This window comes from Stenella coeruleoalba, assembly GCF_951394435.1.
Source record: "Stenella coeruleoalba genome assembly, chromosome: 14".
Classification (NCBI taxonomy): domain Eukaryota; kingdom Metazoa; phylum Chordata; class Mammalia; order Artiodactyla; family Delphinidae; genus Stenella; species Stenella coeruleoalba.
Window position 1 is genome coordinate 9642700 of NC_137160.1, and position 18475 is coordinate 9661174.

Genomic DNA, 18475 nt, shown 5'->3' on the forward strand with positions numbered 1-18475 from the left:
ATAGCCCGGAGATGGAAACAACCTAAGTGTCCATCATCGGATGAATGGATAAAGAAGATGTGGCACATATATAGAATGGAATATTACTCAGCCATAAAAAGAAACGAAATTGAGCTATTTGTAATGAGGTGGATGGACCAGAGTCAGTCATACAGAGTGAAGTCAGAAAGAGAGAGACAAATATCGTATGCTAACACATATATATGGAATTTAAGAAAAAAAAATGTCATGAAGAACCTAGGGGAAAGACAGGAATAAAGACACAGACCTACTAGAAAATGGACTTTAGGATATGGGGAGGGGGAAGGGTAAGTTGTGACAAAGCGAGAGAGAGGCGTGGACATATATACACTACCATATGTAAGGTAGATAGCTAATGGGAAGCAGCCGCATAGCACAGGGATATCAGCTCGGTGATTTGTGATCGCCTGGAGGGGTGGGATAGGGAGGGTGGGAGGGAGGGACATGCAAGATGGAAGAGATATGGGAACATATGTATATATATATATAACTGATTCAGTTTGTTGTAAAGTGGAAACTAATACAGCATTGTAAAGCAATTATACTCCAATAAAGATGTTTAAAAAAAGAAAAACCCACAAACACATGGAGGCTAAACAATATGTTACTAAATAACAAAGAGACTGCTGAAGAAGTCAAAGAGGAAACCAAAAAATACCTAGAGAGAAATTACAATGAAAACACGACAATTCAAAACCAATGGGATGCAGCAAAAGCAGTTTTCGGGGGTAAGTTTATAGCAACACAAGCCTACCTGAAGAAACAGAAATCTGAAACAAACAATCTAACCTTACACCTAAAGGAACTACAGAAAGAAGAACAAACAAAACCCAAAGTTAGCAGAAGGAAAGAAATCATAAAGATCAGAGCAGAAATAAATGAAATAGAAACAAAACAATGGCAGAGAGATCAATAAAACTAAAAGCTGGTTCTTTGAGAAGATAAACAAAATTGATAAACCATTAGCCAGACTCATCAAGAAAAAGAGGAAGAGGACTCGTCACTAAAATTAGAAATGAAAAAGGGAAGATACAAAAGACACCACAGAAATACAAAGCATCCTAAGAGACTACTACAGACAACTCTATGCCAATAAAATGGACAACCTGGAAGAAATGGACAAATTCTTAGAAAGGTATAACATTCCAAGACTGAACCAGGAAGAAATAGAAAATATGAACAGAACAATCACAAGTCATGAAATGGAAATTGTGATTAAAAATCTTCCCACAAGCAAAAGTCCAGGACCAGATGGCTTCACAGGTGAATTCTATCAAACATTTAGAGACGAGCTAACACCCATCCTTCTCAAAGTCTTCCAAAGAATGGCAGAGGAAGGAACACTCCCAAACTCATTCTATGAGGCCACCATCACCCCGATATCAAAATGAGACAAAGATACTACAAAAAAAGAAAATCACAGATCAATATCACTGATGAATATAGATGCAAAAAATCCTCAACAAAATAGTAGCAAATAGAATCCAAAAACACTTTAAAAGGGTCATACACCATGATCAAGTGGGATTTATCCCAGGGATGCAAGGATTCTTCCATTCACGCAAATCAATCAATGTGATACACCACATTAACAAATTGAAGAAGAAAAACCAGATGATCTCAACAGATGCAGAAAAAGCTTTTGACAAAATTCAACACCCGTTTACAATAAAAGCTCTCCAGAAACGGGGCACAGAGGGAACCTACCTCAACATAATAAAGGCCATATATGACAAACCCACAACAAACATCATTCTCAATGGTGAAAAACTGAAAGCATTTCCTCTAAGATCAGGAAGAAGACAAGGATGTCCACTCTCACCGCTGTTATTCAACATAGTTTTGGAAGTCCTAGCCATGACAATCAGAGAAGAAAAAGAAATAAAAGAAATACAAATTGGAAAAGAAGAAGTAAAACTGTCACTGTTTGCAGATGACATGATACTATACATAGAGAATCCTAAAGATGCCACCAGAAAACTACTATAGCTAATCAATAAACTTGGTAAAGTTGCAGGATACAAAGTTAGTGCACAGAAATCTCTTGCATTCCTATACAGTAATGATGAAAAATCTGAAAGAGAAATTAAGGAAACACTCCAATTTACCATTGCAACAGAAAGAATAAAATACCCAGGAATTAACCTACCTAGGGAGAAAAAAGACCTGTATGCCGAAAACTGCAAGACACTGTTGAAACAAATTAAAGATGATACCAAGAGATGGAGAGATATACCATGTTCTTAGTTTGGAAAATCAATATTGTGAAAATGACTGTACTACCCAAAGCAATCTACAGATTCAATGCAATCCCTGTCAAATTACCAGTAGCACTTTTTACAGAACTAGAACAAAAAAATCATAAAATTTGTATGGAGTCACAAAAGACCTGGAATAGCCAAAGGAGTCTTGAGGGAAAAAAATAGAGCTGGAGGAGTCAGGTTTCCTGACTTCAGACTATACGACAAAGCTACAGTAATCAATACAGTATGCCCCTAGTACAAACACAGAAATATAGATCAATGGAACAGGATAGAAAGCCCAGAGATAAACCCAAGCACCTCTGGTCAACTAATCTATGACAAAGGAGGCAAGGATATGCAATGGAGAAAAGAGTCTCTTCAGTAAATGGTGCTGGGAAAACTGGGCAGCTACATGTAAAAGAATGAAATTAGAACCCTCCCTAACCAAAAATAAACTCAAAATGTATTAGAGACCTAAATGTAAGACCGGACACTATAAAACTATAAAACTCTTAGAGGGAAACATAGGGAGGACACTCTGACATAAATCACAGCAAGATTGTTTTTGACCCACCTCCTAGAGAAATGGAAATAAAAAGAAAAATAAACAAATGGGACCTAATGAAACTTAAAAGCTTTTGCAAAGGAAAGGAAACTACAAACAAGACGAAAAGATAACCTTTGGAATGGCAGAAAACATTTGCAAATGATCAGTGTACAAAGGATTTATCTCCAAAATATATAAACAGCTCATGCAGCTCAATATTAAAAAAAACAAACAACCCAATCCAAAAATGGGCAGAAGACCTAAATAGCCATTTCTCCAAAGAAGACATACAGATGGCCACGAAGCACATGAAAAGCTGCTCAACATCACTAATTATTAGAGAAATGCAAATCAAACCTACAATGCGGTATCACCTCACACCAGTTAGAATGGGCATCATCAGAAAATCTACAAACAACAAATGCTGCAGAAGGTGTGGAGAAAAGGGAACCCTCTTGCACTCTTGGTGGGAATGTAAATTGATACAGCCACTATGGAGAAGAGTATGCTGGTTCCTTAAAAAACTAAAAATAGAATTGCCATATGACCTAGCATTCCCACTACTGGGCATATACCCAGAGAATACCATAATTCAAAAATATACATGCACCCCAATGTTCATTGCAGCACTGTTTACAACAACCAGGTCATGGAAGCAACCCAAATGCCCATCGACAGATGAAAAGATAAAGAAGTTGGGGTACATATATACAATGGAATATTACTCAGCCATAAAAGGGAAGGAAATTGGGTCATTTGTAGAGACGTGGATGGACCTAGAGACTGTCATACTGAGTGAAGTAAGTCAGAAAGAGAAAAACAAATACCGTATATTAACACATATATGTGGAACCTAGAAAAATGGTACAGATGAACTGGTTTTCAGGGCATAAATAGAGACACAGATGTAGGGAACAAATGTATGGACACCAAGGGGGGAAAGCTGTGGGAGGGTGGGGGGTGGTGGTGTGATGAATTGGGCGATTGGGGTTGACATGTATAAACTGATGTGTATAAAATTGATGAGTAATAAGAACCTGCAGTATAAAAACTAAATAAAATTAAATTAAAAAACACGAAGAAAGAAAAAGAGTGTAGCAGACAGTAAGAGAGGGCAACTCATCTTAATAGAGCATTTTTAAACAGTTACTAAAATCACATCATTTGCCTGGAAAATTATGTGTTTGGAAATGTAAAGATGTGAAAGAGTATTTTTGGTTCAAAGAGTGCCTAAGAAACGGAAATTATCGAATATTAAATTGTAAACGTCTATAAGCTTCTATGGTATCAGAGTTTAAGAAACAATGTCAGAATGTGTTAAGAAACTAGTGCATGATATTTATAGCACCATTATTTAAAATACCCAAACAGTGGGGGAAAGACAATGGCCATCAACTGATGAATGTTTAAATGCAACATGTTACAGCCATACACTGAAGTATTACTCAGCAGTAAAAAGAAGTACTGACACATGCTACAACACGGATAAATCTTGAGGTCATTTTGCAAAATGAAAGAAACCAGTAACAAAAGATCACATAATGTATTATTCCTTTTATATTAAATATCCAGTATAGGCAAATCTGTAGAAATAGCAGTTATATTAGTGGTTGCCAGGGGCTAAGGGCAGAGGGGAATTAGGATTGTAAATGGCCATGAAGATTTAAAAATATGGGGGGAGGGGTTTGATGAAAATATTCTCAAATATTTGAAATAGTGGTAAAAATGGCACAATTCTATGAATATATAAAAACAATTGAATTACCTGCTTTAAATTGGTGAATTTTATGGTGTGTGAATTGTATCCCAACAAGGCTCTTACAAAAAATAATGTAGGAGGGATTTACAAGACACTTGCCATACATATGAAATAGAAGATTCAAAAAAAGTATACAGTTACTTATATGACTTGACAATTATATCAAGTTCAAAGGTGAAAAACAAAGGCCCAGACTTCTATTCCTAGCAATGGCAAGGTAACTAATTTGGCTGAACCCTCAAATGAATACAATTTAAAAAACCTGACAGTGGGTGTTCCGAAATATCAGGTACTTAAAATCATTGAAGAATTGACAAAATACTAAGAAACTATTAAGCTAAGAAAGAAAACAAAAATACAATGGAGAATGAGAATCAAAAGGGCTAAATAAGTGAGGGACCGGGATTCTGAAACTGCTTTGCCCTGAGGGAAATAGTTAATTCAAACAAACCTGGGTTTGATTTTAACGTTTCTGCAAAAAGAAGGGAAAATAGTTGAAAAGGAAAAAGTCCAATAATATCTAGTGTTGGTCAGGATATAGAGCAACAAGAATATCTCTGCTGGAGTGAAAATTAGTAAAGCCACAGGAAAAAGTAATTATAAAGAACTATAGCTATTACACCAATACTGATGAACCGAGGAACATAATGATGAGAAAAAGAAAAATGAAAACTGCAGACATGTATATTGTTTAGTGTTATATGCGTAGTCGGTGAAGCAAATTAAAAAAGGAAAATCAAGCAAACCTCTATGTAAGCAGTTAAGGATAGGGTTGCCTCTCTCTAAGGAAAATCCAGAGAGTTTCACTTGACATGAATATTCTGTTGAGCGAGAAACAGATTGTTCCCAAACAGGGGGATTTCAAAACCAAAAGTGGTTAAGAAGCTTAGCTCTTAGCAGTTACTGCTCAGTTTACAGACATGAATGAGGGAGTACATAGTTTTGTGTTTGGTTACTAGAAACTTATGTTCCTTTTAGGGTGGCAGCACTCAGCTTACTTGTCTGTATTGGATTGACTAGGAAGCTGGAAGGTCACGGTGACATGAAGAAAGCTTAAGTTTTGGTTAAGGTCAGAGTCAGCATTTCAGGGAAACCAAGAGAGTTTATGTTTCAGTTACCTGGTTGTGAGTGTATAGTCTAGAGGTCTATTCAAAGCATGGCCTTTATTTTGGATTCTGTTTAACACCCCAATAATAAAAGGAGAATCTAGCCACAATCAAATCTCTTACCTGCATGGTGGATTACTGGTATTCACTTTAATAATATTTAATTAATGATAATATGTATAAAATTATGTATACATTACTTGTATTTAGGCACTTCTTTCTATAAAAATTTACATTAATAAAAATCTTTCAATCAATTGATCCATCTCAGGATCTATTGATATTATCTGTATCTATGCCGAGTTCCTTGACTCTTGTGACTGCTCTCCTTCTACACAGGGTGGTCAGCTCTGGGTTATTGTTTCAAGCTGATCCACATTGAGTCATGAGTCGTAAGATGTTAACATCCTGTTAACACCAGATACCTGTCCAATAGGGGAGGTGCATTGACTCCCATTAGTAAAATGAAAGATGTGACCTTGGGTTTCACCTTTGCCCTATTCAGGTTTGTCAGCTCTTGCTTGGATTCCGTGAACCATCTTAGCATCATTCTAGTAAGTTTCTTTTTTTTTTTAATCACATACAAAAACTTAGAATGTAAAAACAATCTACCCAACTCTTCCCCCCACAAAATCATAAAGTATCTGTATGCAGTTAATTGTTTAGACTTAAATTGTTTTATGATTTCTATGTCTGGCTATAGTATGTGATTGCTACTTCAGATACTCCTCTTTTAGTATAAGTAACCATTTAAAAAATTCTAATTATACATTGACACAAGAAAATTTCCAGAACCAATGTAGGCACTATTTGTCATTTCACCCTTATTTGGGCAATTGAGTGTGTTATTTATTTTGGCAAAATTATCCTGGATGTCAATAAACTTCTGATAGTAAAACTTAATGAGCCTATGTTTGTTAAACCCAAATGTCCTGGATTTCTGTCCTTTATCTGCACTATGTCCATTTTACAAGGGAAATTTAACACATTGTTTACATTGCTCTAGAATACTTAGGTTTGCTATTTGCGCTTCCATAAATTATCAGTAAATTTACCTAGTATGATTTGAGAATTTGTTCAAGCTAAACTTTGTTAACCACTCTTATTCTGAATAGAAAATATTGATTTTATAATACAGAAGTCACTGTGAGAGTACATGCTGAATTGCATAGGGCTAGAGTCTGTCGGTCACTGACTAAAAAGATTCAAGGGTAAATAACGTCCTGAATCATAGTATTTAGTTGAATCTTTAGTTTTCAAAGTGTTGCATTATTCAAGAGAAGAATAGATTATGCTACAGAAAATTATGAGTGACATGTTAGATTAAATAGTAATTACATAAATATTCTATCATGGTCAATATAATGTTCATTAGAAAACTATTTTTTAAGAATCCGATTAGTCAGAACTGATGACTTAATGAGTTGCAGTTGAGAGAAATTACTGTCTGTCCTATTTTTGATGGATGTTCCAGTGACCAAAGGTTATCCTAAAATTGCATTGCAAGAAACCACAGCAGGAAATTCCACTGTGCTTCTAGTATATTAAAATGACAGGAAAAAACACTACTCACAGATGATTTGTCTTAGGAGATAAGGCTCTATCTTTAATATACTTGCACAATATAATAAGGTCTATTAAAAAATAGTGTTTTATTAGAGACACACAGACTATTAATTGGTCATGTAGTCATAAAGACTTTAATACTTTTTATTTTGTTTGAAAATTGTCTCAGCAAATTCAAGTCCTGCTTTCCTTTCCATAGGTTAACAGTAACAAGCACTTTTCCAATCTTGATTAATATTCTGTGATGAAATTCTAAAACATTCCTTTGAATTACTGTGCAATTCACTTTTAGAAAAATGTTCTTTATATTTAATTAAAATATATATTCTCACAATTTCAAATTTATATATTTTGTTCTGTTCCATTGAACTACAAGGGCAAAATGTACCCTTACATTCACATGAGTTCTCTATCATCTCTTGAAATTATTTTCTCACATATCACACATCCCCAGTTAATTTGTTGTTTCTTTTATACCTTGATTTTTAGTTATCTTTTTATCCTCATCATTCTTTGCTGAATAGACTTCAGTTTACTGACATTGTTTACTATCTTTTTATTCCTTTACATTTATTTTTTTTTTCCATCTCTCTGGAGACATCAACACTGATTCACATGGAGATGAACTTGGGAGGGAGAGGGACTATTATTTAAGCAACAAGTAATAATTCAGCTAATTTTTAAAAACAAATTCCAAAAAGCTGAGTGTAGGTGACCTTGAGAGTATAGAACCTCAGCAAACTGCGGGCAAAAGTGGTATTGGCACCTATTCACGGACGCTGACAGAATATTCACAATAAAAGATTGGAGAAAGCTTCTCAAATGGGAAAATCTAGAAGAAAAGAATAGACACCGTAGTGAAAAAAGTAATACATCTCATTTGTATTCTTCTTGCATATGGGTCAAAAGCCTTAATTTTCATGGGGAAGAGAAACATCACTCCCAGGAATAGAGCAGAGAATAGGAAGAAAATAATCTCTACCCCTGAGTGGAGAAAAGGACAACATATTGAGCACATAGAGATACCCAAGCACCAGGGAAGGTCAGGATTACTGAAAAAGTCCCTCTTTCGAGACTCAGGACCCTCCTAAGCCTGAGGCTGAACCATGACAACAGACTGCCTCTTTGCCCACCTCCACCAGACTAGAAGCAGAAACAGGCAACAGCACCCTACTGCAGGAGAGGGGTCAGAGGTTAAAGAAAGACCCTCTCGCTGCCGACACAAAGGACTAGCCTAACCCTGAGAGTGAAGGGGACAATAAGAAAAATCCTGTGATAATTAGACCCCACCCTATGGGCAAGGTAATGCTAGAAGAATTTGAAGCCAGCGATTCATTGTAGGAAGCCATTATAACAACAGAACTCAAACCCAGCTCAACTCCTGATGAGATGGACTCAAATCCCCACTCTCATACTCTTCAAAAGCATAGCAAAGAAAATACAGGTTCATTTCAAGGAATAAATAGACACACTATCTGTGTTTCAGCCAAACTTTTTCAGAAAGACAAAAAATCAAGGAGAAAAAAAAAATCTAGTATCGATAGACAAAAATTCAATAGGACCTGACTCAGATATGACCCAGATGCTGGAACTGTCAGCCAGGGAATTTAAAATAACTGTGACTAATAGGTTAAGGCACTAGTGGAAAAGGTGCAAAACTTCCTGACCATATGAAGGATTTCACCAGTGAGATGGAAAAAGATAAATGGAAGTACTAGATTAAGACAAATTGCTAAAAGAAATGAGGAAAACCTTTGACAGGCTCAATAGTAGGCTTCTACTGGACTGATTTTTTTTTTTTTTTGCGGTATGTGGGCCTCTCACTGTTGTGGCCTCTCCCGTTGCGGAGCGCAGGCTCAGCGGCCGTGGCTCACGGGCCCAGCCGCTCCGCGGCACATGGGATCTTCCCGGACCGGGGCAAGAACCTGTGTCCCCTGCATCGGCAGGCGGACTCTCAACCACTGTGCCACCAGAGAAGCCCTGGACTGAAAACTTTTAATAACCACTTTTATTCCTGATCAAGTCTAAAATCGTTATCACAATGCTTGGTGTGAGGTGTGTACTCAATAAAGTTCTGTTTATTGAATAGATTTATTAATTTTTAATATATTTATTGCAAGATTTCAAGTGATCTTTTAATAACAGATTTATTAAGAAATAATTTGCATACCATAAAAGTCACCCATTTAAATTATACACTAAGCTTATTTTGCTACTTTACAGAGCTGTGCAAAATACCACCAAAATGAATTATTCTGTTCATTTCTATCACTTTAAAAGATCCTTCATACCCATTTGCAGTCAGCCTGATATCAACTATTTCTCTAACTGCCTATATACCTATATATCTATGTCTTTACACGCTTTCTTACTCCCTCCCTCCCTCTGTTTTATTTTTCTCCCTTTCTTTCTTTCTTCTTTTTCTTTCTCTCTTTCTTTCTTTCTCCTCCCTCCCTCCCTTCTTTCCTTCTTTATTTTACTGTGCACATAGTATGTAAAAGGTACTCAATATCTCATTGTTGACTTATTGTCCTTTTAACATGATCTCCCTGTATTTAATCTTGTTCTATATGTGAATACACACACACACACACACACACACATATATTGATATATTCTAAATATATTATAGATGGGATCAGGTAGTGCTGATCAAGAAAGAATGTGTGTACACCTAAGTGTGTGCTATGGAAGTAAGTAAACTGATGCAAAATAACTTAAACGACTGCTATTTGGAGAGCTGGGGTAGAGGAAAAGGTGAATCTTAGGAAATATAGCCTGAATCCACTTGAAGACAATTTTATGTAGATCAGAAAACTTCCAAGTTACTTACCAAGAATGAAAAATTAACCATAAACACAACAAATATTAAGCCAATGAACAGCAGGGCTAAGCGCTAAACAATGTAGTCCTGGCACATGACTTTATTCCAATCAAGGACACTACTTTCCTGAAAAGCTGAGCATTCTGACTTACTTTTAGATGTGACAGATGAAGACAAGACTTTAGGATAAACAAAGCACATTTGTGATCATGTTAACTTTGTAAAACAACAGCAGATGTGCTCTGTAGGGGTGTTGCTAAGTCCACCAAAGATAAAACTTTTTGGCAAATTCCCATCTATGCAGCTTCCAACTGCTGTCTCACATCCACCCTTACACAGACGTACATTTGCTGTGAGAGGGGTACATCTTAAGAGAACTAGTCACTTTCCTGAATCTGCAATAAAAGAAGCAGAAATGGAATCTCAAAATCTTAGCCTATACTTTGAATACAGAAGAGACATTAAAATAATCAAATATGGAAACATTTGCCTCTGCTCATGAAGTTTCAATGTAGAGAAAATTGCTTTACAAAATATCTCATGAATCCAGGTTAGTCCTCTTCTTGATACTAATTGTTTAAACTGACAATAAAAATTCATTTAATGTATCCTCATATCTCAGCTCAAAGGAATAAGATTCTTATACCAGCTGTAAAAACTGAAGTAATCTAAATAAAAGCCACCCACAATGTTTATGAGAAAGTGTAAGCCGAAACGTATTTGCAGCACTTCAAAATAATCAACAGGAATATGAAGCCTAAAAGAATCTGCAAAGTACAAAAGAGACAAAAATAGCATTAAATATAAAGAGCTTCTTTCTAAAAATATACTTATTCCTGAGAAAATAATAAATTGTCTATAGTATTTTTAGGAGCTCCAAAGTAAATGAAAAGTGCTTGATCATATGTGATTCAAAATTGAAATGAATAGAAAACAGATGAAAGTAAAATGAAGCTATCCATTAAGACACACTTTAAGAAGATTTAAAATCTATGTCCAAATAAATATTTTCAGTAATAAAAGAGATATCTGATACCAAGTAACCAAATTATGGACACTTCATTTAATAGAACATCATGATTTTCATGCAGAGTAAAATGAAAAGATGAGCAAACATCCAAAATCTGTCACATTTTTTGAGAAAAATCAAACACCATAAAGTGAGGTGCAAATATAGACAACTGAAAGAACCAACAAACAAGGAAAGACTTACTAGAGCACACAGATCACTCAAGTACTTTGGAAGATACCTCATAAGAGCTGTCATACCCATGGGAATTATATATTAAATGCTATCGAAATGCATGAGAGACAATGTAACCAAATGGAGAGACATGTATGTTTCTGGATGGGAAGATTCTTAATGTAAAGAAGTCAGTTTTCTCAAAATAAGCTAACCAAAATAAACAAACCAAAAATATTTTATGAATAACTCAGTCAGCTTGTACTAAAATTCACTGGGAAGATATAATGAGCATGAATAACTATGAAAACTTTGAACAAAATGAATGAGTTGTTACCTATGAGGTAACCACAAATCTTTCCTAATTAAAACATTGTTTTGTTCATAAATATTTAAGTAAATCAATATGACACAACATAGGGTCCATAGGATTCTTAGTATGTGATGAAATGTCCTTTCATTTTACTGATAAAATGATATATTCAATAATTGTATCTCAGACAACTGGCTAATAATGTACTCTCTATCTTCAGCAACCAAAGATATAATTTCTAGATGGATTAAATGCCTATATTTAAAAGGGGGCTTCCCTGGTGGTGCAGTGGTTGAAAGTCCACCTGCCGATGCAGGGGACACGGGCTCGTGACCCGGTCTGGGAAGATCCCACATGCCGCGGAGCGGCTGGGCCTGTGAGCCATGGCCGCTGAGCCTGCGCATCCGGAGCTAGTGCTCCGCAACGGGAGAGTCCACAACAGTGAGAGGCCCGCGTACCGCAAAAAGAAAGAAAAAAAAAGAAAAAAGGTTTAAGTTTATGAAAATAAAAATTATTGGACAGTGTTTTCATAATCATCAAGTTGAAGAACTTTTCCTGTTAAAGACATAAAAATCATAGCATATAAAGAAAAAGATTTTCAGAATATATGTAGATACATAAAAAAGGCTAAATATCAATAAAAAGACAAAACAATATAATTCAGGTTTTAATAGTATTGCACAAAATATAAAAATACAAATAATCAAGTGTAAAAATATGCTTCAGATCACTAATAATTGAGAAAACACAAACTGAAGCATCAATTAAAATAATTTTCTATTGGATTGGCAAATATTAAAATACATGAATAATATCCATTGTTAGTGAAATACATAACGATATACTTTCATGGGGTTGTGGACTGTTAATTACTTTTTTAGAGAATATGGCTACAACTGTCAGAATTATGATATAAACACCATCAAGATGAGTAATTTTGCTTCTGAAGTATACACTACAGAAAGGCTTATGCTTATGCTCAAAGGTAAGGATGTGGATGAGCAGCACCTGAAAAATGGAAGCAAACTTAGTGCCATCTTTGTGGGAGTGCTTAAATAAGTTATGTTACAGAGCATTATATATAAATACTCACACACACACACATATATCACATTAAAAAAATACTGTATTGACATGAAAGCTTCCCAAGATATATATTTAAAGGAGAGGGTCAAATCACCAAACTCAGCAAATTTGTTTACAAAATGTATTACCAAGTATTTGTTTACATATTATTTATTTATAACGATGTAAGCAAAATCAGAGGTAGAGAGAGCTTCCCAAGAGACAAGGAAGTTCTCTCGAACAAACTGTTAGGAGTTTTATCTGGAAAGGGGCACAGAAGTAGGAGGAGTGTATATCTCTGTAAAGAGAATCAATTGCATTTACTGCATGTAGGTGACTAAACATTGCTTGAAACAACTTTAAAGAAAATGGTTCGTGTAATACTTTTGTAAATTAAAAAGAAAAATGACATATTAAGTACAGTGTTCTAGTGAAGTCTATTTTCTAGACTATGGAGAGTTTCAGAAAGATATTTAAGAAACATAATCATAAATATTTGATCAAAAGCTTATCTGTTTAAACTTTCTTCCCTCAGGCAAACAAGGCATGTTTCCCACATTTTTAAAGTCAGCTGAGTTTCTAGGAAGGGGGTGGGGGACATTGCTAAATAAGGAATGAATGAACAGCTTTCAATATCTACCTTCTTTTCAGACATTTTGGATTCACTTTCAGCAACTCTATATTCTTTTTTTTTTTTTTTTTTGCGGTACGCGGGCCTCTCACTGTTGTGGCCTCTCCCGTTGCGGAGCACAGGCTCCGGACGCGCAGGCTCAGCGGCCATGACTCACGGCCCCAGCCGCTCCGCGGCATGTGGGATCTTCCCAGACCAGGGCACGAACCCGCGTCCCCTGCATCGGCAGGCGGACTCTCAAACACTGCGCCACCAGGGAAGCCCCCAACTCTATATTCTTTTGTGGACTACAAACCTCACTTTCCACCCTGCTAACCAAGAATAATTCTGCAGTGCTCTGCATGGTCAGACCTTGTGTTTCATACTCTAAAGATTGGGGTTTTTTATTCACAACTTACATCTCAATCCTGCTAGGTCACCAGGTACCTAATATGGGTCCTATTCAGTTAATCAGCTAGTTTCTTGACAATCACCTGAAAATACCTACTCGGATTTAATTTATTTTAAAGATTAAATGAGATCACTTAAGTGGAAATTCCAAACTTTAAATAATAATAAAGTAACATTTATTATATGTTTACCATCTACTCTGATTCTCACAACAAACAGATAGCTATTGCTATTTTATAGATACAGATACTGGTGCCCACAGGTATTAAACGTGAATGTGGTGTGTGGAGAAACAGATCCCATACATTTGACTCTAAGATCTAAAAATTTGGATATAATGTATTCTCATAAATATTCAGACATTGTGGCCAGTGAATAAGATATGTGGAGTTAAGCAAGATTTCTTCTTGCCACACAAATTACATCTCACAGGCAGCAAAAAAAAAAAAAAAAAAAAATTCACCTATCAAGAAAAGAAGAAAAAAAATAGAAGAGTAGAAGACTGCAGGAAGAGGAAAATCATTACTATTTCCATAAAATTAGGAATAACGTTATGTTTAATTGTAACTTGCCTTTTGCTTTCTGGTATGAACTTACTCCCTTGAATTGTTATGGGTTAATTATAAATTTTAAAACTTTTAGGCAATATATCCTGTAAATGCTCAACAACAATTAAAGTTTTATTACATCAAGTTCATTAAGCAAATCCTATCCGAGTGTAAGTTTATTGTCGATTTTAACTTGTTCAAGTGTTTCAATTACAATTCCATTTTGAACTGTAATAAGGTTGCTGATTAATGACAGTGGTTAACAACTGCTATTAAAACTACCCAGGGCAGAACTCCATAAATGTGGAACAATTAGAGTAGCAAATGAGAGTAGCAATATGCTATTATCTTTGCATTATTTAGTTGATTTAGTGCAACATTTTAAATGTTCTCTCTGAAAAAAAAATGTTCCACTTGTTTTCACTGGCTTGGGGTGTTGTTTTTGAACTGATTTTATATCTGTTTTATTTCTACAGCACATAATCAGAGTTAAGATTTTTGGGAGCAAAGACAAAATAATGTGAAGACAGACTGTGAGACTCTGACTTTGCTCTGCCTACCAGGATGTGGAGGTTAAGATTTAAAGTAAACAATTCTTTGCTTTGGGTAATTGCAAACTTCAACAACATGACTAACCATGATTTTGGTTTTGCTCTTGTTTTTGTTTTTTTAATTCCAAATTCCAAACATGTGATTTAGGAAAAGATGATTTAAATGCTTAATTGTATTATTTCTTTCTTAAAATTACCTATTAATGTACAATTCATGCTTAAGGGAAAATAAAAATGTCACAGTGTTTTCAATATTTCAGAACTACGATTTGTCATATATTTTGCTTATCCAGGGATTAGGTTAAACATGAATGAACCTACAGAACCCTCAATATTTATAATTAACAAAGAAAATGGTATTTAGCCAATGGCAACACATTTCATTTTCTTCGTAAAGATCTCCCTCACAATTCATTTATAAATATTTATAACTGGTTCAAAAACTATTCTGCATCCTCCACACAGTTATATTCTCTGAGTATCAATCCATTTGAATCACCAGAATGGTTTGAATGAGTCTGATTTTTTTCAAAGAAATTGCTCACACTTTAATATATGTCTGCTGTATTGAAGAATGTCTTAAAATGTAGCCTTTTAGAAGCTTCATTTTTTAAAAGAGTTATATAAAATTCAAGAAAGGATTTTTGAAACAGGACAGAACACTGGGTGTCAACTAATGGAGAAAATCTCCATTCTGCTGAGAAAATTCTTCCATAGTACTTAAGTTTTAAACTAAAAGTTTTAAAAGAATGTGGAATTGGTAATTAAAACTTAAAAAATATATTAATGTACATATATATATGAATATTTTGTCACAGTGAGACAGCAATATTGAATTCCTTTTAAGAAGATTTGATGCAAAAATACCTTTTCAGAATTTGAAGCAAATCTGAAACAAAGTTTAAGAATCTTAACAAAATTCTCCAACATTCTTTAATATAATGGAGAATCTTCTAATACTTGTTGAAGCTAGAAAAATTCGTAAAATTACTTAAAACCTAAAAGTTATTTTGTGGGATGAGGTTATAAACCTTTATTTATTTTAAATCGTATAGTGGCTTTTAATGTTTTAAATAACTCCAAACTAAGTACTTTTGTTCCTCAACACATAGACCATCTGACAAGGCTAAAAGCTTTATAGAACTTAAATTGTTTGAGATTTATCATTCTGAGATAAAATCAAAACATCTTTGTTTTAAATTGTATACAAATTCCTGCTCATCTTAGTGCTTTCTTTACATTAGTATTCTATACATGCAGTATCCATGTAACTTCTAAACTTCACATGTAACAATATTATCTATAAACATACTAATGTTTATTCAATATATTTACACCAATAGAAGAGAAAAAAATACAAGTTATTCCCAGCTTAAAAACTCAGTAGCATCAGAATATAGATAAAACAATGAAATATTATAAAGAATATGAGCTAAAGTTCTCCAAAAGATAGCATACCAAATAATAAATTGCTAAATCCAGGTTCAGTAAAATCAAGAATAAAACTCACCAGAGATTTTTGGTATTATTTTGGGGGTTCTAGCCAGTTGCAATAAGGTAAGAAAATTAATGTTTAGCAAAATAAATTTAACTGCATTTTATGATTATAAATTTTTTTTTTTTTTTTTTGCGGTACACAGGCCTCTCACTATTGTGGCCTCTCCCGTTGCAGAGCACAGGCTCTAGATGTGTAGGCTCAGCGGCGATGGCTCATGGGCCTAGCAGCTCCACAGCATGTGGGATCTTCCCGGACCGGGGCACAAACTCGTGTCCCCTGCATCGGCAGGTGGACTCTCAACCACTGTGCCACCAGGGAAGACCCTACGATTATAAATTTAGAAAAGACTTCTCTGCAAACATGATGAACTAGATATTTTTAATGTGGCTGAAGACTAGCTGCATATACAGAAATCAACAGTTTTAATACATTAGCAAGAATCTTTTTGAATTTCAAATGGAAATTACATTTTAATAAAAATGGAAAAATATGTGTAAAATATCCCTGAATAAATTAAATCGGAAAAGTATAGGATATATATGAAGACAAAGATAGTTATCAAATCTTATTGAATGAATATAAAGTAAGAGGTCCTTAACCGAGAAATCAGTCATGATTTAATTATTTAAATGTTCATGTAAACTTATTATAATTCTAATCAGAATATTATAAGATAATTTAAATTAAAATAAAAATGGAAAGTGCTTACTTTAAAGGATACTAAATTATAATATGAGTGACTGTATTAAATGATATGGTATTAAGAAAAAAATGGATGGATTAGTTGAACAGGATAGAGAGTCTAGGAAATGATCCAAATATAGTATATAGCATTGTGTAAGATAAGGTATCATTTCAGTTTGGTACATAAAAAGTTATTAAATATAGGATGTGGTTAAGAGTAGCTGCTCAAAGAGAAATAAGAAAATTAGCCCTTCACCTTGTAAAAATATAGAAAAATAAGTTTCATGTCAATTGTAGATTAGATATAAACATCTTTAAAATAAGTAACAAAAAATGTTTAGGAGAATATTTCTATAACATTGGGGGGCTGGGGGTTTCTAAGCTATTCAGAGAATAGAGTTGTCATAAAGGGGAATAGTAGTTTAATTACAAATTACACATAATATATTTGCATGGAGAAATATACCATAAACAAAGCAAAAGAAAAAATAGATATGTAATACATTAAACTAGTAAATGGTATACATTATTCTTTAGAAATAGTTTGTATAAAATGAAGCAACGAAGAGTAGCCCCCGCTCTCCACAACTAGAGAAAGCCCGTGGGCAGCAATGAAGACCCAATGCAGTCAAAAATAAATAAAAAAATAAATTTATTTTTTTTAAAAAGGGCTAAAATGAAATTTTTTAAAAAAGCCCATGACGAGGAAACTCTCAGAAGAGTTGATTTATATAGATAATATCTATACGAATATAGATTTAACTCCATTAGATAATACAGAAACGTTAATTAAAGTAACAGTGATGTTATAATTTTACTTACCAGCTTGCCAAAATTAAAAAAGAAAACAAAACACAAATTGATAACTAGTCTTGACAAGGATGTGCAAAAACAGAAAATAATCAGGAAATTCTATTTGGGAAAACTTTCCAAAAGAAATAAAAATGCTAGAATATAAAATATAAGCTCAAGAGTGTATATTGAAAACTGATTATATTGAAGGTGACAAAAAGCAAGCAACAATTGTTTAAAAATTGAAAAATATTTTTCAATAGAGAAATGACTAAATACACAACGCTATACAATGGAACATCACACAGGACTAACAAAAATTAATTAAGCCTGTACTTTTTGATTCATGAGGTAAACAGGCGGTATTTTAATTTACAAAACGATGGTCATATTTATGTGAATAGAATAATCCTATTTCATCTACACATGCTTATACAAAGGGACAATGTTATATTTATCACCTTGCATGCTAAAATAGATTAACATATGAGTAAATATGCTCTCTTTTAGTCTCAATATAAACAAAAAGATACATTACAAAATTGCTTGTTAGGCATACATTTTAATGTAAATAATTCATTCTAATATTTGTTATATAATTTACTGAATTTCAGGAATTGTTGGTATCATTACTGTCAGTAAATAAATGGAGTCCCTTTCTGAGACCTGACGTGACATAGAGCAATGCTCAAATCTTTCAGTAACTCCCTCCTTATAAACCATCATGAAGTTCATGGCAGCAGGTACTTTGTAG

At 34.2% G+C, this 18475-nt stretch overlaps 1 long non-coding RNA gene across 1 annotated transcript in view; it reads left to right on the forward strand.

Annotated features, from left to right (window-relative positions):
* The window catches only part of LOC307197210, a 633848-nt gene extending 618745 nt beyond the window's left edge, over window positions 1-15103 (forward strand). The window contains exons 6-7 of the long non-coding RNA XR_013831352.1: window positions 6182-6230; window positions 14673-15103. This is a non-coding gene — a long non-coding RNA (uncharacterized lncRNA). The remainder of the gene's footprint in view (window positions 1-6181; window positions 6231-14672) is intronic.
* Window positions 15104-18475: the final 3372 nt, after the last annotated feature.